This window comes from Pyxicephalus adspersus, chromosome 5, assembly GCF_032062135.1.
Source record: "Pyxicephalus adspersus chromosome 5, UCB_Pads_2.0, whole genome shotgun sequence".
Taxonomy (NCBI): Eukaryota; Metazoa; Chordata; class Amphibia; order Anura; family Pyxicephalidae; genus Pyxicephalus; species Pyxicephalus adspersus.
Genome location: NC_092862.1, coordinates 100030718 through 100057025, shown reverse-complemented (window position 1 = coordinate 100057025; position 26308 = coordinate 100030718). Strand labels below are relative to the sequence as shown.

Genomic DNA, 26308 nt, shown 5'->3' with positions numbered 1-26308 from the left:
ACGGTGTTTCTCAATTCTCCCCTCAAGTACCATTACAATGTCATGTTTTCCAGACCAGAGAAAACAAATATTAAACAGTGTTAAAAGGACACCACTGATTACTCCACAGGTAAATCTGTGAAGAGCCTTGGGAAATATACAATGGTAAGCTAGCCATACAATATGGAATATTTTCTATTGATTAGACTAAAACATCTGATCAATGAAAATTATTTATAATCCTGAAATCAATATTGGCATAATATCAATTGAAAATTAACTGGGTAAAGCATTTTTTTGGTGATTGTTTGACCATTGTATTTTGGAATTGAAACTACTTTTGTGTTATGATCTTGTTTTCAAGGAGGTATAATGGTAAACTCAATTATATATTTAAATATATATATATATATATATTTATATATTTTATATACACAGGTTGACAATCGAAAATCAGGCCATCGATAATCCATTTCTTTCAGTTTTACGGCATAAACTTTGGATCACATTTTCAATACAGGGACTGTAGTACACTGTTTGGCCACTAATGTTTTGATGGCGCTGTTCTGCAGAAACAGCTGCTAGGTCTTGCTTGCTAAACTAAATACATGTTGAGACGTCATTGCTGCCTGTTTCCTGGAACTGTGCCAGATGTCCACGGTGCTGCGAGAGGAAGGCTGGTCTGTGTGTGGAGGTAAGTATAAAAAAATCCAGAATTTTAAAAAATCTGGCACTCCTCAGGTCTTGAGGTTTTTGGATTTTTGATTGACAACATGTATGTATGTGTATATATATATATATATATATATATATATTTATATAATCATATGTATATCTAGTATTGAACAAGTAGATGGAACATTGAATTCTTTTAGTATTCTCAATTCAATTGAATTTTTCAAAAAGATTGTAATATTGATCGAAAATATCAAGAGAAAATGGCATAGCGTATGCCTATCATTAGGACTGGCAGTCCAGGCACTGGCATGTCAATAGTGACAGAATTGCTAACAGACCATTTACCTTCATCTATGGTATTGCATCCTTGCTGCAGATGTCCTTTGTTTACTGTTTATCTCACTAGTGAGCAAAGCCTTGAGTATTGGTCATGGTGTTGTGGGGCTATATCACACAGATATTTAATTTACTCACAAATAATTATCCTTAACTTTTATGTTGCTAAAAAAATATAGCTGCCGTTTATGAAAGATCTCTATGATAGTAATATACCAATCTGTTGCTTTTTGGCTGAACAACTGAATCTTTCCAGCATTTGAACTAGCTACAGAATTGCCAGCATCTAAAAATATTTACATTTCCCAGTGCAGCTTCTAGACACCATGGAACACCAAATGGTAGATCCATTGAAAAACTTTGTAGCCAGAGACAAATTTCTCAAGACACTGAGAAGAAAAGTTGTGTGACCTTCGCTGTAAACTCCATTGAGGACTATAGGCTAATCTTGTTATTCAGTTCTGGCCAACTGTAGTGTAATACGCAAGCTATTGTCAAACCAAACGCAAAACCAATGCCAAAATAATATTAAAATAATACCAAAAAACAAACAAACAGTATCTCTCTATATAAAGAATTGTCACTCCACAACAGATTCAAACTGAAAAATGGCTGCTTTGAAGCCACCCTCTTATTTAGGGGAGGCTGGATCACCCAGTTTCTTCAGCTTGATATCTCTTGTGACACAAGTCAAATGTTATAAACTAAATTATAATATATTCTTCATTTTTCAGGTTCCTGACCTGCAAACACTCTGGGGGAACAGTAACAGTATCGTCAAAGAATATATATTTCAGTTGATGCTTTCTACTTTTGGATTTTCTTTGGAACTCCTTCAAGATGGCCCTATGATTTTACCAAAGTCAACAAAACCTTGCAGAAAAACAACAACCTGATGGCCTCCTTTCAAATCAGGCAGAGAAATTCAGAAGAATTTGACTATCCTGGATCTCCACTAATCTGGACAACACATAAAAAGCACATTATGGATAATGAATTACTGTTACAATCAACCTAACTTTAGATTGCTCACATCCACCATAACACTTGCTAAGATACCTTTTTTCTATACAGATTTCTTAAATGAAATGTAATTAATCTTTTACTACTTCTTTTTATTTAATCTAATCCCCCTTGTGAATTTATAAAGGGAATTGAACAAAGCTTATGCTACATTGCATAATTTAGATCCAAATTATTGTCACACTGTACTGCAATTTTTGTGATGTAAGCATACTAATAACATGTTTTATATGAACACACATTCAATAAAAAATAATAGCCCTATAATTTGCCCAAGTAAACTAGTATACATACAGTGCCATAACACCATTACATTTTACAAATTGGGGCTTTGTTGTGTATATCCCACTATACACACACAGCTTTGCATCTGCCTGACTATACCTAAAATGTTTAATTTATCAGCTAATTACTTTCCCTTAATTACCTTGATAAAACTAAAAGACTTCTAAGTTAAGTTATCTAGGGTATAATCAAACACATTTCTTTGAGAGAATTTTGCAATGATGGGTCTTGCCTTCTCAGTCTGCAACCAGTTTAATATACTAAACTAGCAATTAAGCAATTAGAATGCAAGTGTGCATACTTCTAATTTCAATGATACATCTTACAACAGGATCCATAAGTCGAGATTTCCTGACATGCTACATGTTGTGAAAAGTGGCCAACTGGGATGATTCAGTCACGGAACTATTTTAAATAATGTCTCATTACCAAATAATTACACATGTGGTGATTCCCTAAGATTACTGACAAATTAAAGATGTGCTTCACATATTGAATTAATGAAGTCAAGAAATAAGATTAGTTTAATTTTAGAAACAATGAAAAAAATGAAAAATAAAATTCCAAATTTACATAGCATATATAGGCTATAGTAGTTTTGTACATATGTTCAATATTACAGTCACATTAATTTTTTTCAACAGTTTCAATCACATTAATAATAAATATTTTGTATTTTTTTTAGCCATCTTTAGTCTCACCAGACTTTATCAGATAGATCAGTCTGAACTTTAGTCAGACATAGTAAAAAAAAAAAAATAGACAAGCTTCTACTGCAGTGCTCTGGGAATCCTTTGTCATGTAATAAATCATTGTTTATAAAACAAATATTCATTAAATATAGTCTGTGGTGTCACAGCATTACCCCTTGGACTGAAAGGATGTGTTTGCTACAGTCATGGAAAAAAATAAGTGGTTAGATGCTACTGGTTGGTGCTCATCTAGGGATTAAGGGGGCAGACATGAAATGACCATAAAGACTGTCAAACTTAATTTAGGGTGAAGACAGGGGCAGGCAACTGTTGCACAAATACTGAGGTGTTGGGGGCATCACCCATTACTAAAATTATGGTGAGTAAAGGTGAGTCTGGTGTTGGGCATTATAGGACTACAACCTCCATTATTCATATGAGATGGTACATGGTACAAGCTGCTCTGTTTGAGATGTTGATATGCATGCTACAAGCTCTCATTTGTGAGATGCTAATGTGCATGAACACAACGTAAGGTCTTGTCTCTCTACTAGCTTTGAAAAAGTTTCAGACTGCATATCAAGGTAGATACAGTATGCTTTGGCTTTGCTTCAGTATCACAAACAATAAGGCAACATGGGGCAACACAACTTTCATGCAAAATAAAGCAGTGCTTCATTAAAAATAATGCATTGCAAAGCAAAACTAAATAATCCATACAGACTATTCATTTCCTTCAAACAAAATGCTTTTGCATTGTATTTTGGATGCTTTTTAAAACACTGTTTAAAGCAGGGGTCCTCAAACTACGGCCCGCGGGACGAATACGGCCCGCTGAGGTTCTCCATCCGGCCCCCCCGGCTGCTGAGGCTGCTTCTCCTGCCTGAGCTCTGGCTGCCTGCCATCTGCACTCCAGGGAACTCGGTCACGTGACACCACTGTTGCCGGGGTAACGCTGGAGCTGTCCGGCTGAAGCCATCAGGCAGAGAAGAGACTGAGCAGAGAAGAGACTCATTGCTGCCTTCATTCCCTGCTCACTGCAGGACAAATGTACATGATCAAAGTACATTTGTAAATAGTATAAACATACTATGCACATTGATCATGTACACATGTGCTGCAGTGTGATCCAGCCGATGTATGAAGGCAGCAGTGAGTGACAGGTAGCAGACACTGACAAAGTTTTTTTAGCAGCCCTTTTTTAATTAATAAAAAGTGTGGGGTAGTGTTGGGTGTAGGGTAGGGTGTATAAAAAGAAGCAAATTAATGAATTGCTTGAGATTGTTCATTTGCATGGAAAATGCAAGATAAATTTGCATTTTCAATACACACAGTGAAAATTCAAATTTATCTGTGCATTTTCCATGCAAAGGAATAATCTCAAGCAATTTTAAAGCCAAAGTAAACGCCACTTTTTTTTTTAATGATCGGCAAGTGTGCTGTGCATATAGTATTGTTCTTTCGTGTTTTTTATACAATAAATACGTTTTGTGCAGTGTGCATAAGAATCTTCTCCTGTATGGCCCCCCGACAGTCTGAGGGACCGTGAACCGGCCCCCTGTTTAAAAAGTTTGAGGACCCCTGGTTTAAAGCATGCCTGAAGTAGTACAGACTTAGGGCCTGATTTATTAAAGCTCTCCAAGACTGGAGAGGATAGATTTTTTTAGGTGAACCAGGATGTTTCAAAAAACCTGGAATGAATCTAGTGCAGGATGAAAACATTTGCTAACAAATAGCAAATGATTTTAGGAAATCCATTCCAGGTTTGATGGATCACCCAGCTTCGCTGATGAAAGTGTATCCTCTGCAGCCTAATAAATCAGGCACTTAGTCTAGAAAGAGTGAATCCGCTCAAATCATGTCCAAAATCTGCCTGTTTTGAGACAAACTGTTCTATGAAAAAAAAATCCTAACTCCATCTTAAAGCCATTCTTTTCTTTTATTTATAGGCTTCTTTGCTACGAAAGACTTCTGCATATTTTGCATGTCTATAAACATTTCATTGAAGACACATTGACTTTGGTATGCTGCAAAATGAGTCAACTGTACACACATAGATAAATATCCCAGCTGCAATGAATTTAATTGTTCATGCAGGCCTAGGTTTACAACAAATGTCAAGATTAGTATATAATTTAACATATAACTTCAGCTGCCACTGTGCTGGATCTACCGATCGTTGCACCATTTTTCCCATATGTGCTCCGTTTGAATTGCCTGGATTGTTGAAAGGTTTACTTTAGGCTTTACCAACACTGCATAAACTGTCCTATGCCTGCCATAAATTACCTTAATTCCAGAAGTAATTAGTGAATAAAATGTTCACAGATAATCTGTAAAGTTTGCAACAAATGTCACCACAAGCATTAATCTCTTAAGTGAGGTTTACCCATCAATGTTTTCCCAATACAATGGTTGTATTAAGCTAGCCAGGTGATTTTGTATCTAAAATACCGACATGGGGATTGATTTACTAAAGGCATATTAGCTGTTCACATAGCAAAGTGCGTTATCACACTGCAAGGAATATTTCCCTTACCTTAGTAAATATGATGAAGCTCTGCTGACTCCAACCATCTAATAATATTCAAGGACAATTCCTGTTTTATTAGATTTCCTTGCACATATTTTTTTGGAAAGTAAGTTTTCATCACAATTATTAAGTGAAGTTTCTTTATTGTGTCTTCAAGAAGCAGTCATGTAACCTGGACCTGCGAATAACTACATTCAAAGTCCATGTTGATAAATTCTGAATGATTTTACTATGACAATTTCAACTTAGCCTTGTCATCAATGGGTTAAACCAAGCTCATGCAAGATTAGGCTTTTACATGTTGCTGAGCACCAACAACTCATTAGCAAAAGGCTTGAAGATTTGTCATCAACTTTCTGAACTGAAATCAGCGTATTGCAAATGAAGCATTTGACAGCAAGGAGTTAAATCACTTGGTAAGAAGAATAATCTTTTTTTTATGAGCACTGAGATTTGTAACCAGTGGTTGATGCATCTCAATATATAACCTAAATGAACACGGAGACATTATACAAGCCCTGAACGGTCACAGTATGAAATCAGTCAACATAATTTTATAAGCTTGTGTCCAATATGCATTGAAAGTCTCGATTCTCAGTTAAGTGTGTATGACAAGATTATGGTGTGTATACTGAATTGATGTGGCTGTTTAGCAGCGACATGGAATGTTCAGGTAATGTCTCTATAAGCTGTGTCATTTTATCTTGGCTACACATTACATGTCCAGGCCTATTTATTAAGGTAGTGTAAGGTGCTACGACTATCTGTAAAACACAATACCATGGCAACTAGCAACTTCCTTTTATTTATCATCTTATTACAGTGACCTTAAATCTGATAGGAAGAAAAAATTAAATTACCTTGCTTTCTAATAAACAACACCTTATAGATGCCATTTCTGCATTGCATTTCTATGTATGAAATTCTATAGAATTAATCAAGTTGCTTGGATGTCCTCTCACAACAAACATGAAGGTTAATAAAATTATTTAAATATCACTAAGTAAGCACCTCAAATTTAATAATTGGCAGGCCACTCTCTATTGGAGGGATTTGGAACGACCCTTTGGAATATGCACCCTAAACCTATTATTGCCTATGTATTTTTTATCCTTATCTGTACATGGTTCCATAAACATAAGTTAAGGTTTTAGCTAACCATGGCCCTTCAAGCCCCTCTCAATGTAATCTGGTCCCACTTATTGTCCATCACTGCATACCACATCATTGCTTCCCCCAGGGTTCCCAGGGAGGCCCCAGATAAATTACGATCCTACTTGCAATGCAGGGCGGGGGGTACCCAGTATGAAGTAAATATTTATATATACCCAGGGCATTGCTATAATTAATCCTAAATTAAACAGACCATGAGAAAACTGGATAGAGAGGTGCAAAGGGGTATCATATTTGTAACACCATACTTGGTTTAGGAGAAATAAAGCAGATAAAATATTGTTAAGATATTAAGATATTATTAAGATAAGATATTATTTTAGTAACAGATACAACAAATCTCAAAATAATAATAACAGTGGGGTGCATCTGTGCCTAAAATATGGACCTAAACAATGTACATATTCATAACAACCAGCATAAGAACTTTAACACAAACTACCTCTGTACTTATATATCAAGGTATGTCAAAGGTTTTTACAGATTACAGCAAACATTCTACAACAGTAGTAGTCAATTTAAATATTAATGAGGGCTTCATGCACAGCCCTTGACACCCCGAGAGAGTAACACGCTAGCAGGATGTGGTCATGCAGTGCATTAAATTACGAAGCCTATTCAAAAAGGAATTTTAAAGCACCTTCTGATTGAAAATGTAAAAAAGTAAAATAATCTTATCATTGGTATCAGTGGCTATAATATTAACCCTCCAAATTGGTGTTGGTGCAGCAATAAAACCCCCACTTTGATGTTGATGACCAAAATAATAGCTCCCACATTTGTGGCTGCAATGCAGTTGTGCTACTCTTCATTTCTGTATGACAAGGGAGGTTAGGTGAATATAGTTCCACATGGAGATTTTAGTTAGCATTGGTGCCATTACTATCCAGTCATGTTTTTCCAGCCTGCTGATAACAGTCAATGGTGTTTCTAGTGGAAAACTATTTTATTCTTGGTGTTCCCCTTGAGGTGAACAGAACATGTCAGGTAAAACAGAATTTTCACAACAGTATCTATGATTATAATAAGGAAGAGTTTTACAGCAACGTAGTTCATTGTATTGAGTGAGCTGAATATTTTACCTGCACTCTACCTTGGAAATTATATTAAGGTTAGGGTCAATAGAAAATTACTTATCCAATTAGTGTATTGAACAAACAAAGATATTGTGCCCTTTCCTGTTTTAACATATCTAACATAAGAATTTTATTATACATGTAATGGTCGTAGGCACAACATTTTTCATGTCGACTCCACTACGACTAAACCCCCCTGTGGAATCTCTATAATGAGAACATATTATTAGCCTCGTAGTTGGTGGTTTGAGACCTCAGCACAGCAGAAAGCATTTTTAACAAAAATTACCATTTAGGTTGTTTATTTTAGTCCTGCAACTTTAAACATGATTGATTTGCACTTTTTCAGGCCAATTACAATCTCTAGAAATCACATTCCTCAAAGCTGTGTGCTTCTAATTAAAAAAAACTCATTAAAATACATTTAAATCTCTTAAGAGGAATACATTTTTTTCTCACGGCTTGTGGAACTGAAAACTTGGCAAATGTTGTTGGATGTGAGATGATGTGAGAGGACCAGTGGTTTATCTTTGAGCATATTAGATTTATAAAGTGCTTAGCTGTTTTACATAATATGGATGGAGAAATGTGGGCTGTTTAAAAGGCTAATAAAACTAAAATAATTTTCATTGGTATTATCAGAGGGATAACTACAGTTCATCTTGCTTTATTGCAACATTTTGATGGGGCCCTGGCTCTCTCCATGACATCTAGGAATGTCAATTAAGACAATAGTTAATTTAATTACATGGTCAAACTATGCCTAAATCATGCCCAGGTAGAAGGAAAACAGTATAGTAAGTTCACTTTGAGTGACCAGTTCTGTGCGTAGAAGTTGGCAAAGCCTAAAAAGATTGAAAAGCAGCAGTCCTGCAAAAAAACTTTACATTTACTCTGTAAATTAACAATTTTAAGGACTTTTTTGGAATACAGAATCTTAAACCTTGTACAGATGTTTGATGAAAGTCATATGACTGTCGCTGGAAATTATCTTTTGTTGCTTACAGTGACAGATGAATGAACAAATGCTGTACACACAAGCCATATGAAGATGGGAAGGGAAGAACAAGTAAGCAGCACTCCGCTATGCTCTTTTGCATAGAAATGCATAGTGGTCATTCCCGATCTGTCGTTCATCAATATGCCGTGGCATGTACATTTGTCTCAGGTGACTTTTACCTGGTGTGGGGTGCAAACCAATTCACACATGGTGTAACCAAAAGTGATTTGTGACTAATGACCGCTCTGGATCTGGGTTAAAGATATAGTACTGAATCAAAGAACTGCCATGTTAAAGTTGGCTCAATAAACTCTTTAATGAAGCCCTCTCCCCCCAATGGGACCCATAGCAGGTGTCTGGGCTGTTATGGATTTGGTTACAACACTGGTCACTTCATTTTAAACCCAATACATGAAACTACAGTGAGAGCTCACATATTAATAAGGTAAAAATGGCACTCATTTAAAAGGATGGCATTTTGGGTTATTTTAGAAAATCCAAAAAGGTAAAGGAATACATTTAAAGGAAAATCCAACTTTTGTCATGTTGTTTTAGAATTATTATTATTAATAATGCCAAAACCAACATATCTAACTGTTCACACTTTAAGTAATGGAAACTTTTAAAACTAATTACAATTTATTGTTTATAGCTTTAGGACCAACTACCAGTATTTTTAAATGGGGTTTGTTCTGGGTGAATGGATCTATGCAGTTTTGCACCAAGGATTGTTCTGAGGCTATATTATTCACAGGACATGGAATATCATGCTATAAAATATCACACTAAAGCTGTATGAAATGCATTAGGGTTGATTTACTAAATGCATTTAGGCTGTTCATATAGCCAAATGAATTATTACCCTGAAAGGGATAATTCACTTTGCTTAGTCCAATCCAATACCATCATGAATGGGACAAATATTCACTTTGTAAAGAATGCCAAATCATGTGCAAGTACATAAAAAAAAACTTATGACTTTTTCTTGCATGTAATTGGGTGGTTGAAGTCTGCAAAGCTTCAACCTCATTTACTAAGCTTCCTTGTAACTTAAGTAATGTAACGTAACGTAAAGTGAACCACCTAAACTCATTTATTGAATCACCCCCACTCACTCTAATAGACCAAATTCTTGGGATTAGACTCAGACCTGGATGGAGGGAGACAGTTCAGGATGAGTTCTCTGTGGCATGTCTTGCTTAAATTCACAGGGACCTAAAACAAGGTGAACTTGATGAGTGAATTATTTAGAGTGAGTGAAATAATGGCAACTTGTACATAGGTCAATCTACAGGTAAAAGTGACACTAATATTTCAATATTTTATGATTATATCTTTTGTGATTATACAATATGAGCACCCCTGTGCCCCTTTGTAGGAGGCGACCACTTTTTTAGTGGTAGACGCTCAGTATAAGTTGCAGACCCCATAAGCCCTACAATAACTGTACATTTTAGTCAGTCTTAGCTAAGTTTTAAAATGCATTCATTTTCAGCTTGTTAAAAGTCTGTTTTTAGCCAAATGATTAAAATTCTGAACGAGAAGTGCCAATTTGAAACTCCATTATGTGATTAAGCCAAGTTATTAATGAAGATACGAAAAAAAAAAAAACATCTGAACAGTATCACTTTTCATATCTCCAGAGAGAAATATCGACATTAGTAACTGCTGCTTCTGTGGCTCAGGGACAGAATCTGCTCAGTATTACAGGTCATTTTTATACTCCTAGTTAAAAAAAAAATAAACCTTATAAATTTATGACATTGGAGGTCATGAGAAACAAGCCAGTAGTCATTTTATTAAGATAATGCATAAAAGCTTTTACAAAGATTACTATATTATAGGTAAATTAAGTTCAGAAACTTGTTGCTATACAGGTAGAAATTAACAGTAAAATTTGACCAGGCAGGTATGAAGAATAAAAGCTTGTCCAGGAGTGAGTGGTTTTGTTTAGCAATGGATGCCCTACCCTGGACAAGCCTTCATTCTTCCGTGTTAAAAAAATTGTTATTTTCATATAGTACGTATTTACCGGTACATACTGACATGGTTCCTTGTTATGCTCCATTCATACTTTATGAACTACACTATTACAATAATATAATTGAGGTACCACTACATTTCTAGTTATATGCTTTATTGAATCATTTTTGCTCAGAAATGATTTGAAATAACTTCATCTCTTTTAAATGCCGGTTCCTGGCCTTCACGTCAGTGCTCTGTACTGTCAGAGCTGAGTAACGGAAACACCCTGCAGTACAAGCGCCTTCACAATTTTTTTTTATGTTGAAAAAAGGGAGGTGGATGTCTGACCAAGTCTGTTACTGAGAGTTGACTACAGAATGCAGTGGGCCCAACTATGGTGCCTGTTGGACTGCAAAATTGTATTCAGCCACAACTAAAACTCAAGGTAACATTAGGAAATTTATGAGTACAATGTTCATCTGCATCCTTGATAGTGTAACGTCTCCCCACATCCTGCCTCTGCAACAGTGGAAATCAGGGGATCACTTTCCATTGACAAAAGAAGAAACATCAGTAAATATAACAATACCTGATCCCTTCCACTGGTAGGAAATTAGGAGAAATCTCCCTGATAGGTCTGCAGGCCAACAGTAAAAACCCAGTAGAGTTACCATCCTTACCCTTTTTTGCAAAAACTAAAAATGTTGACTTTTGCCTTATTACTTTTTTGTTAAATTACACAGTCATTGTTCAATAGTAAAAAAAAAACAAACACATTAACTAATTATCAAAATTAACATAACATGAAGCCAAACATTATTTGGCTTTTGCTATCCTTAAATTTTCAGATCATGTAAGGAAATATGGTATCTGAGTATCAATGACAAAATGCTAAGCACTTTTTCCCTACTTGCACAATCCAATGCATGCAAAGTACAAGATTCCTTTTTATTTATTCAGCATTCAAATGATTGGTCATGGGGGTTTGATGAGTGGTTGAGTGGGTTTATCAATGATAACTCATTCAAGTTGAATCGGTTAGTACATTGCTACCCCTAGCTATTATGTTTCTATTAACCTTTTATGAATAATACACAGTGACTAGATAATCACTAAGTAATAGATATGCTTAAAGAGTTACAATTTTTTAAATATATTAAATTGTATCCTTTTAGTACACTTGTGCCCTTTTCAGTACTGTAAAAAAACCGTAGCAATGCCCAAGTGGAAGTGTGCGTACATAACCATTAGAGAAGTGCAATGACTTGGGTTATGCAGTGTTCTGCTTTGCGAAAACTACAGGCAGAGCTTTAAATGGACAATTCCATTCGGAGTTCACACTAGCTTGTCCTGATCTAATCTGCTAAGGCTTCTATTCCCAGGTGTTCCCTGCAGACAACTGGCTCAGTAGAGGAACCGAGCCTGAAAATAATACTACAAGGAACAATACATTCACAGACACATGGACCCACCATATGCTCCTGCACAAATCCTGACACCATGTCAATTTGCTGTGGATTGCCATTTTTGCCATATGCTACCTGTATTTGTGCCATTTTGTCTTGGTAATGCTTATCAAGTATTGCTACCTCCTAAAACACACTACTAGTGTATTCCTCAAAATGTCACAGAAATAACAGATTATCTATGTAAATCAATGCCAAATGCAATCAGTATTACTCAGTTCTCTTATAATTAAAGAAACAGCAAAGATGTGCAAACAGAAAGAGATTTGTTGAATAGTAACAGATGTTTCTTTGCAATGCATTACGTCTGATTGAAATTAAGCTTCTTTTCCTAAGGCAAGGTGACACATGAGTCACCAAGCTCAATTTGGGTCTCTTACTGTTTGTAGCAGCAGTTTTGTTCATGCTAGGGGATTTGACAAAACATGCTCTGATATGATTACTTTAAGTGTAACTCCAGTCGTACATTTCTTTTAAAGCTTTAAATAGGATGGGAAAGATTAGAATTGAATCTCTGCTTTGTAGCTTTACCAATGGTTAATGTTACCATCATCATAAAGGTTGAAAGGTTAAAAAAGTTGGCAGTGATCTCCAATTAAATCTGAAATGGTTCTTAAGATAATCCTTTTGCCCTTTTTTGGGGATATTTTTTTGGTTTTAAGTTGTTTTAGAATATAAGTACAATGCTTACATAATCTTTTAGTCATATGAAATGACTATTTTTACTGACAATGGAAAAAAGAGGTATGTTCATAGAAAACAATGGCTTTTTGCCTTTGCCACTTATAGGCAGTTACCTACTATGCCTAATGTTAAGTCTAGCCCCGACTGGTGCCGTTTGCTTTAGAGCTATCTTCCCTAACCAGGGTTCCGTAGAACCTTAGGGTTCCTTCAGAGGTTGCTAAGAGGTTCCCTGAGCAATAAGCTATGGTGGATTGATCTTTTGCTCACAGTGGCCACCATTTTTAAGATGATAATTTTTTCATCCAATGTAAGGATTCACTTCTACCCTGACCACCAACAAAAGGCGTAACCAGTTTCATCCATCAATTCAGTGGTTTTTGTTCCCCTGACCACAAGTGTAAGGGGGGTACAAATATTTTTACTGTATGTGTGTTTCTTTTGTGACCATTATAATTATTTTAATTTTGGAATATGTATTTTATGTACAGATCAGGAGAACTTTTGGGTTATTGGATGCTGCCTAAGTGTAAAACTTTTTTTTTTCAACGTGCTAATCATATTACAATGTTCCATGAGCTGTAAATAAATTTGTTTTTAGCAAAGGTTCACTGAAAGCATTTTTTTCAAAGTATTCACAAAAGTTAAACAAGTTGAGAAAAGCTGCTTTAGGATAAGAAAAAATCTTGCATTTATTGTCAGTCTGAAATCAATTTGCAATGTGTTTGAATAGGGCAATTTAAGTACTAGTGGCCATAATTGCAATCAAACACTGCCCGCATATGAACATATTCCAATTGCAAGCAGAGCATTTGAGATCCCTTCGTGTTACTTTACAAATGCATATCAGATAAAAAAAGAAACACACAGGCCCTTACATTTATGGTCTAAGGTGCTGCAGAAATCCAGCTCACTCCTTTTTAGCTTAGCCTGCAGAAGCTACTGTGGAGGCACGCTGGACTAGCATGGACATTAAATACGACATTTCAAATACACCCTTTAACAGCCTTATGTTTACTTTACAAAAAAGTTCTTTCCTTGTCCTTGATGAGTTTTAACATCTGTGTCTAATTGTAAATCACTAAGCTTTCACTAGCAGATGCTGCACTCTTCTCTTTCATGTATCATCAGCAGCTGTTTCTAAAATAAAGATCATTTGCATTTTCCTTTAGAGTTACCTTGCCCTGGTGCTTTAAAGTATAACAGCACATAAAAAGTAATGTCCTTTTCCAATTGTCTTCACATCTGTATTTAAAACTGTAAATAGCACTCCCTATCCCTATGGGATATGCCATTATGTAGATATACTGTACTTACCATGGCCTGTTGCATCCCTATGTCCTTGGATTCCTACAACCAATCGAGCTGGTGTACTTTTGGGTCAAAAATGGATTGAACTCCTATTGTTCTCAATGGGATCTAAAGGTGGGAAGTAGACCTAATATATGCGCTGTAGTAGACACTTAAATGTTTTTATAGAAGGACTGGAAAGGCAGCAGGCAAGTACATTTACATGTTGATCTCATACATGCGCAGTGAGATTGGCACTCTTTTTTTCCCCATATATTGTAAGCAACGTCACCTGATCTTGCACAGTGCAAGATCAGGTGACGTAGGCAGAAGGCAGAAGAAGGGAGAAGAAGATGGAGAAAAAGGAGGATTCCAGGACAATCCAATCCAGGAAACCTCAATCGATGGATCTGCAAAAGTAAAGGGGAGTTTTTTTTTAGCTTACTTCCACTTTAAAAAATAATTTGTCCTTGGTGTCAGATATGCTAGATACACAAGTGGCTTCAAGGAAACCTTGCCTTAATAATGCATTCCTTTCTATAGGGAAACCTAGAGTCGGGCTGTACCCAAGATCTTCTGTAATATGAAGTCCAATAGCATCATGCCACAATACTAATTCTGTTGTACTTGTGGCAGCTCATGGGCAACAAATTAACTACTATTAACAACTTAAGAGACCTTCCATCTTTTGCTACTCCCTAGCTGGCTGAAATGCTGCAGAATCTCTTTTGACAGCAAGAGAACAGCAACACAATAACATATTAATGGTAAGCAGGCTAGTAACAAGTCCTCTTTATATTAGTATGATACGGCCCTTATCTCAGTATTGACTATGGCATGTCACAGTTCAATTTATCTTAATTTGAAAAAAAATGGAGGCCCCTAATACAGTTGGCACCTTTTATCCAACTAGTTACATTAGGCTTGAGTTGATACCTAACAAAGATACATCTGGTCACTACAAGTTGATTATATTTGAGCATTAGGCACTTATAAAAATATAAAACAATACAGCTGTCACTGTTCTGCTTGTTATTCACCAATGATATATCATGTTTTATTTCTACAAGTACAAAAATCAGGTGTTCTTTGGGGGTCTCTTGGTGGACACCAAGGGTTCACAGCTGTATTTTAAATTTATAATGTTAGTGGATCAGGACATTTACCTCTAAAACATATTCATATTTCATATTTGCTTTCTGGCTGCCAGGAATAGGAGATGGTATTTTCTCAATGAGAAGCAACAATAAGTACGAAGAAGATAGGATTTTCTTCAGCCTGCCACTTTAATTCCCCAGATACATTCCTATCCTTTGGTGTCCTTGAAGAACAGAATTTGTTTTGATTGTTGAAAAGTAAAGGAAACCAGTGGTGCATGGGAACAAGTGAGGTGTTTTATAGGGATGCCAGGAGCATACTGGCTGAGTTGAAAGCCTGCCACATGCTTGTGTATGAGAGACAGATGAGAGCTTGCCAGGAATCCGAGGCAAATCTGTTTGTAAATCCGGGGGTAGGGTGTGAATGACACCTTTCTTGGCTGCTGAAGACATTGGAGTCACAAAGTAGTAAACTGGCCAAAGGCATGAGAATCAAAGGCATCAAAATGGCCAGAGGGGTGTGCATCAAAAGCAATCAAAAGATACCTGGCAAGAAAATTGTCACAATCTGCTAGATTTCTGTCTCACTGTGGCATCACTTTTCTTTCTAATATTTACACATAGATGTAAGTGTTAGAGAAGTAAAAAAAGCTTTTGTTACTTTAAAAAAACCCTGCACCGTTTTATTAAAATAGGTTGTTGTATGTAGATATTGATTGTTCATATTTATCGATATTGAATTTTTAAATTTTCAGAGATAAACCATAATGCTCCTGCCACTAAAACGTAGAAATACACCCAAAGCTCAGCTTCAATCACAGTAGAAAAAAAAACATTTCCCTTTTTTACTCCACCTCCGTCAATGCGATTTACATTTTTTAATTAAAAAAGCAACTAAGAACACAAATTTCTTTGTGAATCCTTGGTTATAAACCATATTCCAATTCTTCTTTTTGCTAATCTGCAGTTAAGATGACCCTTCCTAATCTTCCCACTTTGATATAAGGTGATGGAGATGGTGCCAGTTGGCTGTCAGATCTGTTTAATGCAGGAAGTTATTAAGGTCCTGCAGTCTTAAAGGGGTAGCAGCAATATGATATCACAATTCCACAAGCCCATATGGCTACATAGAAAGCAGGCAACAGTCAATGATAATTACTACTGGGAGAGGTGCTGCTGGGGGGGGGTGCTATTGTGGATCCAGGTAACTGATTCTGGGTCCTAAAAAACTTAAATAATGGCTAGGAGAAGGTAGAGCAGAAAACCTTTTTTATGCAAACGTTTCTATGCATTGTGTGAAATTATAAAGCAAATGCTGGCAGCCAGATTTGCGATATATCTACACAAGTTGTAGTTCTTGCATGAAAGGCATGTACCATATATACTGGAGTATAAGCCGACTTTTTCAGCACCCAAAATGTGCTGAAAAAGTCACCCTCGGCCTATACTCGAGTCAGGTATCAGCCCAACTGGTGTCCCTCTGCCTGCAGAGGGAATCCCTAATGCCACTGGATGAGGCGAAGCTTGTGCGACACCCATACAGGCTACGCCCACATTACAACACACCTCTGGTGTGTTAAGGCCAAGGCTATGTACACTGTTCTGTGCTTGCTCCCTTTTCCTGTGTACAGAGATCTCCACCACAAGAAAGTTAGGAGGCCAGAGACTCCAAACCTGAAAGAAGACCTATTGAAGCTGCAATGCTGGAGAGAGCAAGAATCACAGAGCTAGGAAGGATCCCTGTGCTTGGCGTTCTCTGGTGATGATACCTGAATTACCGGTGGGTTGTGTGAGAGGGCATCCTATAACGGATAAATATCAGGATTGCCAGGGTTTATTTTGAGAGGTCACCATCTAGTGCAGGGGTGCCCAAAACGTCGATCGCAGAGCACTGCCTTACCCCTCCCTGCTGTTAAACAGCAGCCGGCTGATACTTCTATATGGATGTTGAGGATGTCTTTTGTGTGAGAAGGCTTTGTGTAACAGTGGGGAGTAGGGAGAGAGGCAGAGAGGGTAGTCTGAGATGAGCAGTGCTGGGCGGTTTCTTGTGCAGCTGTTCTTTTTTTTGTGCAGCAAGTCATTCTCCTATGACAGGTGAGCTGTAGCTTATATTAGTATTGTAGTGCAATGTCTGTGCAATGATCTGCCATTCAATGACCCTGATTTATGAAAGCTCTCCAAGGCTGGAGAGAATACACTTTCATCAGTGAAGCTGGGTGATACAGCAAACCTGGAATGGATCTGGTCCAGAATTCAAAACATTAACAAATTGCAAACGATTTTTAAAAATCCATTCCCTATTTTCTGGATCACCCAGTTCACTTCTGAAAGTGTATTCTCTCCAGCCTTGGAGAGCTTTCATAAATCAGGGCCAAATGTCTCATTAGCTCCAGTCACTTCTGTGTCATACTCTCTCTCTCTCTCTCTCTCTATATATATATATAAATATATTTATGTATGTTTAGCATTTTTATTGTTGGTAGATCATTTTCCATACCAGAAATGCCACTGTACTGTGAGCCCTGCTAGTAATATTGAAATAAATATTTAAAAACATATACCCCACTGATGCCTAAATTAATGTATTTTTTTGGTATTTATTTTGAATTTTGAAACTTGACAGTAGCTGCAGCATTTCCCACTCTTGGCTTATACTCGAGGCAATCAACTTTTCCTGTTTTCCAAGGTAAAAATAGGTGCCATGGCTTATACTCGGATCGACTTATACTCGAGTATATACAATACAATGTTTTTGTTGTGCTGAGCTCTTTATAAATGTTAAAGGGTCATCAGAGATAACTGAAATCTATTGACCTCCTCAGTCTCCATTAGCTTGAAACATCTGAAATTCTGCAGATAGCCAGAAGCCATGTGATTTTTGCCTAAGCCCTTTCGACCTTATGGGTGAGCACAACTTCATTGACAAGCCCAATATATTTACCTAAGCTTTTGTTCATTGCATAAAAAAAAGTACTTAGTTCCTTCACTTTCCTCTTGCCTCAAAATCATTGCTGAAAACAGAGCATCTGACCTACACTACAAACTGCTTGCACAGGTAAAATAAAGGGGTTGCAAGTACCAAGGAGGTGAGTATATTAAGCATGTTTTTATGTCTTCCTTTTGTAGGTACTATATATTATGTATGCTGCAGATAATGTTAAAAAAAGGCAAACTGGGCACCCAAATAATTTGTATTACTCAAACATGGAATTGTCAATGTCTGGTCCTGAAATATAAATATATATGTGTTACACAGAGCAGCTTATTACTTTATCATGCTATTTGTGTGGTTTTTTAGGTTAGGTTGTGCAAAAGTTAAAATACAAATAATTTGTAAAATCACACATCAGTATAATTTCTCTTTTTATTGCTCAACGCTAAATAATAAAATCTTTTTTATTTCCTTATTACCTTTTGAAATTTGTACTGTTGTGCCAATGACAGCAATATACAAGTAATGCAGGTATCACCATAGTCATGTAACTGGTATTACATAAAAGATAGAAATCATTTTACAGTAAGGTAACTAACATTTAAATACAGTTTCAGTGTGACATCCATTACGATGTCCCACAGAAAAGAGAATGTCTTTTTTTACATCATAACCTCCAACCACTGTCCTGGTAACAAACATGGTGTGGAATTGTGGGTAGTATGCAATTTTTAAACTACACTTAAAAAAAACAAGATTGTATCTTGTAATATGGGGATGTTTTCCTGTGTTATATTGCCATCCAAACATCTATATGATCTACTAAAAACAGACTTTGACACCTCTAGCCATCCATCAAAGAAACATTACAGATAAACTAGTTGTGATCTTTCTTGGGGAACGGTATAAGAAGACAGCACTAAAAAAAACAGGACAAGCTGATATTGGTTTATGTACTATTTGGTAGAACTTGTCATCCCAATGCATGATTTATTATTGTCTTTATTTTGTTTCATTAATAATGAAAATAGCAGGTGGAAAAAATTATTTGACAAGAGTAATGTGCTGGATTTGTTGTTATCTGTCTAGATGATGCAGTGCGTTGATTGATGCTTCTCACTGTAACACATCATTTTTTCTTTTAATGGTGATATTTTAAAATAATTATGAAAATGTATTTGTAAGCTAAGTGAGGCAAAACTTCCCTGGGCTGCTTCATTTCATGAGCTGTTGATGACAGGCTGGAAAAAACAATGACATGTATTTGTATGGCACTCCATCCATCTCATGTCAATCATTTTTTTGCCTGAAAAACTGGACAAGTGTGACAGCCTTGGTATAAATAATTACCATTTTATAGTCTGCTCTGCATTAAAGAAAAATGCAGCTTTTGTATACAAAAATTGATATAGTATGTGTTATTGCTACTGAAACCACTTTGTAAATTCAAATTTCCAAACTTTCTTTATCGTCTTTAGATTTGGATAGGAAAGAAAAGCTATAGAATTTGGATAGAGAAGAGAAGCTGTAGTCTTTTTTTTATTGCTCTGCTCTTTTTTTATTGCAGAAGTGGAAAATACCATCATTATTTGTCTTAGTGCCATTTCTCCATAACAGAAAACCATGGAAAAATCCAAAGGACCGGGAACTGGTTGCATCTTTCAATGGAAACACCAATGGAGACTCCAGACTTTCTCTACTTTATCCAAAACTTACATGGCTTGGCTGGGCATAAACTTTAAAGTATATTGTGTATATACCCAATAAAACATAAAACCAAAAAACCTGAGTATGCAATAGTTATCCTCAGCCTGTTTAATTCCTTAGCAGTACTTTTATTTTTCTGGATGTCCTTAAACGTTTAGGATTATTCAAACCACTTCCACCAAGACCAGACTATCCTGAACTTAACCAACCTGTTACTGATCAGTGAAAGAAGAAACAGCATAGTAATGAACTCATCTCTCACTTTGCTTTCTCTTCTTATAAGCAGATCGGATCCTTGTGTAACTACTTTTACTCACACTTCAGCCTCTCTATACAGGGATTGCAATAGACCTATCTAAAAGCAGTCCTCAAACACACAAGACAACAGAACATTTTGGGTATATAAAAATCCTGGCCAGCCTGTAACCCTTGGGAACTGGAGTTAAATAACATAACCCTGTAACAGAATGATACCATGTTGAATTCAGATTATCAAACTACTTCAAAGAAAAAAAGAGAAAAAAAAAACTACGTATTATTTATTAAAATGCTACATTATGTAATTTCTTTCTTTCTTTTTTTAGAGCTCAGCTTTACCTTAATTACATATGTTTCATAACAAGTAATCATGTCCACTATTTAGCAAATGAAAGAACAAGATTTTATCACACAGGACTACGATATGTAAAACCTAATCTATACTCATCTCTCAGATACCATCTGACTATCTGCTAACCTCAGAGAACCAGACCTTTTTTACCTGAAATATTCTTTTTTACTGGGAAAATCATAAAATGACAACAATTGGATCTCTCAGACAAAGTTACAGAACAATCAATAAATGTTTTCAGGGTTATTTTCACTCCTTTGAAATACATCTCTGCTTTAGCCAAGAAAAAATATTTTATCAAAAACATATTTTACCAAAACTTTACAGAGGGATAAGAAAAAGATTGTATATTAAAGTGTATGATTCAATATCTAAAGTCTAGTGACCCATTCTTGTTAAAAATACTTTGTTGTAAGTAGGCTATTTGGACCCTAGGATGTAAGTAGCGTAGAGCAGACAGGCATTTTGCTATCTTGGAATGAACAGTAACAAGGACCGTTTTCTAGCCTGTCTTATTTAGGCTTGTTTCAGAAAGAGTTCTCAGTTTCCTATTGCCAGCTCTTAAATTTATGACCAATTAGAATGCACTTTACTATAAACAGACCTGTGTAAGGTTAGTGTTTGGTCTCGAAGCTTGTAATTCAAACTAAATTGACCATCTTAAATAATAAAGAACACTGTCTATCTATGAATTGGATAATATTATCTCCAATATAAAAAAAAAAAAAAAACAAGCAAAAAACAAAAAACAGCAAACGGGTTGGAAAAGCAACTGTAGACATTTTATTACAAGCCCTTACTAATAGCTTTGTATGAGGGTAAGAGTACTTGTTTCAGCTTTCTTTGTGTAGACATTCAAAAAACCTGAGACTGCCAACATTTTGGATGTGATATTAGCAACTACAGAAAACTCAAGTGACACTTTCAAGCTGTAGCTCATTGAACTTCTGTTTGACAATACTTCTATAATTCCTTATTAAATGCCACTTTGCAGAATATGGCACCAATCTTTTTATTAACTTGCAACAGTAGAATTTTGGGCATTCTTCCCACTTCTTCTTCTGAACCCCCTAGAGGTCTAGATGTCAAAACGTTTCCACACTAATATATATTTTAATATATTTTTTTATTTACTGTATTGATTTTTTGGTGGTATTTGCATAAGCAATCATTTAAATCTTATAGAAACATTAACATGTTATTGTTATTAAAATCAATACATTTTGTTCAAATAGTATGAAGATTCTTGGTTAGACACTTCTTGGTTTAGTGTCACAATACCGATTGTAATCTACCATTTGTTATTTTAAGTTATTGGCTGCTGCATTCAACATGGACTGCAGTTGGCCAGTTCCTATTCTAAAATAATTTAGCTCATGTAAGGCTGTTTCTCCATACTCAGTATAAACATGCTCCTCTGAGCTTGAGGGTGCCACATTGCATGTTGGCAGACGGGGGAATGGCAGAGATCATTTCACAGCAGAAGCAGTTCTCTCTGCAGCTTCCCCTTAGATTGCTCCTAATGGTACTTTCCTATCTGCCATAATGTCACTTCATTTTGGGGAAAGAAGAGCGTAGAGGATGTAGATGTAGGATGTTGTAGAGAGTCAGGAGTACCTTCCAGTGCATTGGTATTCTAATTGTAACCAATGAAATCCATTCTGGTTGACCCAGTCATCCTGGCTGACCGTTACCATCCTGACTAACTCTTCTAACCTGATTGCCCTGATTCAATATGGGGATGGCACATGGGATTGTGTGGCCACTGGGGGGATCTTGCTGGCTCTGGAGGGGGTTATTAGGGTGACTTGCTTGGGGAAGTCACAATGATCAGAAATAAGGGTCTTTCACATTTGAAATAAAAAAATGGCCATTGGCTTTGGCCATTTGAATCATAATACCTCATTGTAAAAAGGTTCAAATTTCAAAATGAAACTCACCTGTCACACAAAGTCAGGTGTTGCCCATTTAAATCATCATACAACAAAGCAGAGAGATTCCAATTATGAACAAGATTTAATTTAAAATCAGTAAGTATAAAGTATAAAATATACTTTATACTTTTTTTATGCAATCTTGAACAAGTATTGCAATACTTTTGTCACATATTGGCCAGCTACAACAAAAACTTTTTTGAAAGTCCCTTTTATTGCATCATGTTTTGAATACTTTTGATTGTACAGCTATAATCCCTCCTATACACATCTTCATCAAACATACACCCATTTAGCTGTAACAAATGGCCAGCTTTTTTTCTAAAAGAGTAAAACTCCAGCTAAACCATTTTCTGGCATGGAACATAATCCCACACGAAGCAAAGCACGCATTTTGGTGCCTGTAATTCTACTTGTTTGATAGGAAATACAATCAGCTTCTGTACTGTCCTTCATGGGCTCTTGCTTTCCATTGACAAATGTGTGTTGTTCGAACAAAGGCAAACAATTAAAACTGGTGGAAAAATGTTCTTTAAATTAAACCAAATGAGCCATGCAGATTACTCTGGAAATGTGAAAGTTGACAGATAAGTGTTGGAAAACATAAGTGCTGTAATTTATTGTTATAGCACAGAGAGAAGAACTTTATAACATTGGCAGCTTAGCCACGGCTTACAGAGATTAATGTAAGTCCCTAATTGTACAATGAATGGAGTGAGATTGAATTGAATTTTCAAGAATGACTATGTGATGCAGAAGGATTTTCCTGTGTCATCTGCGTTTCATTTCTCAAGAAGTGAAGGAAATGAAGTAGCTGGAGCAGGGCGATCAGCATTTTTATTTTTATCAAACTAAGCCACAGCTGCAAGCATCCATAAAATGAAACACCAGCTTAATATTTGAATAGAGTCATAGAGACTTAGGAAAATTTTGCAATTGTCTATAGCATTCTATTCAATGAGTGTGGTTTCTCTAGACTGCCTTGTGAAGTTGACATTCTTTTCACATGGTAAAGGTGACACACACGTGATCTATTTAAATACATACAGTTAAAATATTAATGGCTATGTTTATTTTATCACCTACATAAACAGCCCTTTAGTATGGAAATGTATGGCAACAAACTGGTTTTAACTAAATATTAAAAGTGTCCAGAAAAGCCTTTTTGTGTGAATGACATTGCCTGACTTTAAGCCGTATAAATTAAAATGTCCCTGTACTTACCAGCCTGAGAAGTAGCCTCATTAGACAAGGCTCTGGAATTAGCATGGGTTACCCAAAACTTGAGTGAAATCAAGCCTCTGTAACAAAATATGTGAAAACGTAAACTCTAAAGATCCTTTTTTTGGGTAAGACCCAAAATTCCTCATTTAATCACTATTAACAGAACATTTACTTCCATTGGAAGAATTCCTCTCTGTTTATATGCAGGTAACAATAGTACCCTTTTTTTTTGGACGGCTACTCGCGGCCCACCACTATACCACCACGTCAAAGAATCATCACCTAAATTCCCTTAAAGAGCTTTACAAAGGATGTTCTATTCCTAACCATAGGACTAGCTCTTATTTTGCTTTTTCTAAGCACTACGGCTTCTAGAACTGAATCACTTCACAAGTAGTATGAGAACAACTGGCTTCTACAGAAAAGATTTCAGCAATACTATCAATTCTCCCCAACAAACCCCTGAAAAAGCCTTATCAGGTAAAACACATCGGGTAGGAAACAAAACTATTGCTGTCTGAACAGGACCAAAAATACTTGCACCGTCTGCTTACCTTTTACCTAGCTTAGTTTTCCTATGTTAGCACTAGGCACTAGCATAGGTCATCTCTGTCCAGTTTTAGAATATTTTCGATTTAAATAAAGTTTATTGTTTTATGAAAAACACTCTGTGCCCTAAAAAAAGCCTGTCTTTTCTCTATTACTAAAACTCACCTTCTCTTTATAACCATCAGGCTTGGCACACAGAAACTATCCCCTCTAAAAGCTCTTGGGTTACCACCTTTGGTGAAAATAACCTTCTCTCCAGGTAACAATAGTAGTATTTTGGTTTATCAGGACAAACCATAATGGTAGATTACCCCCTAAAATTTTAAGGTTGAAGTAAATGCCTGATAAAGGTTCTTATTAGCTATATTATTATTAAAATATTAGCTAGTTTTAGCTGGAGTTCTTAACCAAGCCCTGTTTAGAAGAGACCACTTTTATTCCTTCATGAAACTTTCCAGTATTCATATCTGTAGTTTAGATGTCTTCAACACTGTCGTGTGGCAAGTCAGACTCCATTTGTCCCCAGTGCAGGCAGGAAGGGCCATTTTATGCTGCCTTCTATTGTGAGCCAAGGCTGAGTGATAGTGCACCCAAGAAGGTGTTAAACCGTATTCATTGCAAAAGAAGACCTGTGATTTATTGGTCCTGATTTTTTAAAGTTCTACAAGGCTGGAGAAGATACATGTTCATCAGTGAACCTGGGTGATCCAGAAAACCGGGAATGGATTTCCTAAAAGTAATTTTCTATTTGTTAGCAAATTCAAGTTTGCTGGATCACCCAGGTTCACTGACAAAAGGGTATCCTCTCTGGAATTGGAGCACTTTAATAAATCAGGCCCATTATATGGATGTTGAGTAGTGCAATACAAGAGCCACAGAGGAGGAGGTGTGCTTTGCTTTTTTTCCTGGAGGCAAATAACCAGGGGGCATAAGATTATAAATCTGGAGTTATGAGTTAAGCCATAAGCCATACACATAGAGGGAAAATTATCTCCTTATCTATCTGTTTTAGGTAGCTAAAAAGGCAGGAATGCAGGATAAATTAGCTTGACCCAAATTAGGTTTTCCTATTCCAAAAAAATGAACATATGTTCTTGTGCCATTATAAACTTAAGGATTTATAGCACTTTCCTGGGAGAAGAAGCTGATATCTGACAGCTTAGCATTTTGTTCATCATTAAAACCATGTCATGACATTTTTTCTGACTTAATTTGTCTAAAAAACCACAGGAACCTTTCCTAACCAGGTTAACCAAAGGAACTCGATGAATATTTTATTTTAACTCTAATTTCTGACAGTGGAAGCTTCTAACACTATGTCCAATCTGTAAGACTTTCTACATGATATGAGTCATCTCTAAAAATGAAAGCTGCTGGGATAGGTTTAGTATATGATCTACAGAAATGTATAAGAGTCTGTATCTTTATTTAGGTACACATTACTATTTACATGAATTTTGAGTAATTTGCACTAAAAGAGCAAGATAGAAAATATAATGTCATCCATTACCTACATTTTTAACATGGGGGAACCATTGAAATAACTTTTAGGTCTTAGGGGACACTTTCTATAATTACTAAATCCATAGTTCACTGTAAATTAGCATGATGGTCAGGAAGAATGCCTCCGACATTGCTGACCAGTGGGGAGAATATCACCCTTACAGATAGCCAAAAAGTGTCACTTGAACGCACACGAGAGACATGGTTTGTTCATTGCTCATAGAACTCCTAGCAACCTCTGGAAGAACCCTCCACAAAAACCTGGTTAAAAAACACTGACCAAAACCAAATCATACATCCTTATTGACAACCTGTTGACTATGCAGTTAATAGTTCCCTATTAAGCTATAATTTAAAGGACAGGTTTCGTAAGAAAATCATAGAGAAATATATCTTATTTTGTAAATGCTTATGGCTTCAGTGCTCTCTCACTAGCCCAAAACAATTAAGTAGATAAGAAATTCTGACCTTTCACTGATTTTGCTTGCTCTAAATCAGTTACTTACTTACAGGTAATCTTACTAATTGGAAAGGTTTTCATAAATTAAAATTGGATGACTCTCACTTGTAACAAT

General features: G+C 36.1%; 1 protein-coding gene and 1 long non-coding RNA gene across 2 annotated transcripts in view; one reads left to right on the top strand and one right to left on the bottom strand.

The window, feature by feature from the left end:
* LOC140331324 (uncharacterized) overlaps nucleotides 1-3172 on the top strand; it is a 32751-nt gene extending 29579 nt beyond the window's left edge. The window contains exon 3 of the long non-coding RNA XR_011920917.1: nucleotides 1728-3172. This is a non-coding gene — a long non-coding RNA (uncharacterized lncRNA). The remainder of the gene's footprint in view (nucleotides 1-1727) is intronic.
* Nucleotides 1-26308, bottom strand: part of CNTNAP2 (contactin associated protein 2) — a 902024-nt gene that overhangs the window by 93120 nt on the left and 782596 nt on the right. The gene's annotated exons all lie outside the window — the stretch shown is intronic.